General features: G+C 41.3%; 1 pseudogene; it reads left to right on the top strand.

Moving 5' to 3' along the window:
- The first annotated feature begins 232 nt into the window (after window positions 1–232).
- LOC117717129 (ubiquitin-like protein 4A pseudogene) lies at window positions 233–818 on the top strand (annotated as a pseudogene).
- The last annotated feature ends 1,741 nt before the right edge of the window (window positions 819–2,559 follow it).

Below are 2,559 nucleotides of genomic sequence, written 5' to 3'. Positions count from 1 at the left end.
CCTCCTCCTTCTCTCTCTCTCTCTCTCTCTCTCTCTCTCTCTCTCTCTCTCTCTCTCTCTCTCTCTCTCTCTCTCTCTCTCTCTCTTTCCTGACGCTGGCATGGTGCTGTGCCTCACCAAATTTCCAATTGATAGAACCAAGTAACGGTCTTCTGAGGCCTCTGAAATTCAGCCAAAATCATTTTCCCTTGGATATTTTGTCAAAGTGATAGAAAGCTGACTGACGGCACGGCAGGGGACCGTTGGGGTTTGCGTTGGACGTAGAGTACGGGGTCATGGACACCATGCAGCTGACCCTGAAGGCGCTCCAGGGCCGAGAGTGCAGCCTACAGGTGGCGGAGGACGAGCTAGTGTCCACACTGAAGCACCTGGTCTCGGATAAGCTGAATGTCCCTGTGCGTCAGCAATGTCTGCTGTTCAAGGGCAAGGCCCTAGCAGATGAGAAACGACTGTCAGATTACAACATTGGGCCCAATTCTAAGTTCAACCTAGTTGTTAAGCCTTTGGAGAAGGTGCTACTGGAAGAAGGGTCTGCCCACAGACTGGTCGACTCCCCAGCCACCCCCATCTGGCAGCTGATCTCCAAAGTTCTGGCTCGTCACTTCAGTGTAGCAGATGCCAGCAGGGTCCTGGAACAACTACAGAGGGATTATGACAGGTCCTTGAGCCGCCTAACACTGGATGACATAGAACATTTAGCCAGCCGCTTTCTACACCCTGAAGTAACTGAGGCTTTGGAAAAAGGGTTCTGCAAATAGCATTCTGGGATTGTAGGGAGAAATCCCAGGTCAGACCACAGTTGCATGTTGCATTAAATGTGTTCTCATGTCGGAAAAAAAGAAAGAAAGAAAGAAAGAAAGAAAGAAAGAAAGAAAGAAAGAAAGAAAGAAAGAAAGAAAGAAAGAAAGAAAGAAAGCTGACTGACAGTGTTCAACACGTGCTACTTTCTTTCTGGTTTCATTAATTACGAATACACTCACAGCTAAGATGTCATTACATAAGCTGAACTTAAAGCCTTGACATCTGATAGTGAATATGATGAGTAGTTTAGGGATTTTTAGGGACTTTTGATCTTTTGCAGTGTGCCACATATGGAACGACAGCTGTACTATGATGATATTGTGTCTGTGTGTTTGACTTTGTTGTAAGTGTTTTATTTAAGGTAGCCTAAGAATGCCCACATCTCTACTCTAATTCAAAAGAGTCCTTGAAATCTTATCTACAGCAATAAGCCAAGAAAAAATAAATAAAAAGAACTCAAACAGGAAAGGAAGACATTAAATTATTCCTATTTGCAGATACATGATCTGTTGGGCAGAACACTTGGTAAAGTTGAACAGGGTGGAAGCCTGGAACCTCTGAGAGGGAGCATCTGAGAGGATGGTAGGAGCTTTACTTGCTTCTGACCATTCCCTTGTCACGTTATCACACTTCCTACATAGAAATGTGATCTATGACCACCTAGATCAGAACAGAGTTCTCCATGCTTATGTAGTATCTAAAAGCCCTGAGGGTTTAGCCAATAAGCTTCCCTTCCTGGACATTCCTTCCTGCAAAAGGTTTTTAATCTTTTGTCCACCCTGTGGAGGAGGTATGCACCCATTTTCCACACTGAACAATCTATAAAGTTTGGAACCAAAAAAGAGAGAGAGAGAGAGAGACAACATCAACTTCTAGACTCAGTATCCATGAACCACATACACATAGACACACAGATATTCTCATACACATAAACACACAGACACACACACCACATGACACAAACAAACACAAAGATTTTGTTCTATAACTGATAAATGGTTCTTATCTTTCAGCTCTACCTTTGGTACTCACCCTCAAACCCCCTCCCCCAGTTCAGTCTGTAGTATGTAAGTATTAAATAATTATTATTTAATATATTTAAATTAATATTCCACAATGTGTGTAATTATACAAAATCATTATGTTGAGGATCTTAATGTATAATCTCTGTCAATTAAATGTTTGAAAATTACATCCATGGGAGACATACATGCATGTCTCGTTCTCTAAGAAGTGTAAAGGACAGCCTTGATTTCAAAGCAGCAAAGGTGGCTATTCACATAGGGCCTAACAGTTTATCTTTGGTAGATTCTTCTGCTCTCTATATGTAGAGATTCTGATCAGGTAGCATTCTTTTCATGGGAAAATATTACTGCATTATTCTGAATAAAATTTATCATGTCCATGATCTGACTTGATTAGGATATACACAATGTGTGTGTTGAATGTGTGTGTGTGTTGTATATGTGTATTGTGAATATGTGTGTACAAGCACAGTTCACTGTGTACATCAGTGGAATGACATTGTAAAATTGAAAAGTGGTGACAACATTCTGTATGAAAGGAGCACATTAATCAGAAAGACTTAAACACAATCAATGAATGATCTGTACTTATTTCTGAAGTTTACATTTTGACACTTCCACTTTCTGTTCTGCTGTTCTCATGCATAGCACACAGCAGTGCCCAGCCTGATTAGGCCCATAGTGATTCTCATACAGTGCAATACAAACAAAGGTTCAAGCTGACAGGGACTTC

Source organism: Arvicanthis niloticus, chromosome 11, assembly GCF_011762505.2.
Source record: "Arvicanthis niloticus isolate mArvNil1 chromosome 11, mArvNil1.pat.X, whole genome shotgun sequence".
Classification (NCBI taxonomy): Eukaryota; Metazoa; Chordata; class Mammalia; order Rodentia; family Muridae; genus Arvicanthis; species Arvicanthis niloticus.
Note: the sequence above shows the minus strand (reverse complement) of the source record. Positions and strands in the feature narration are given on the sequence as shown.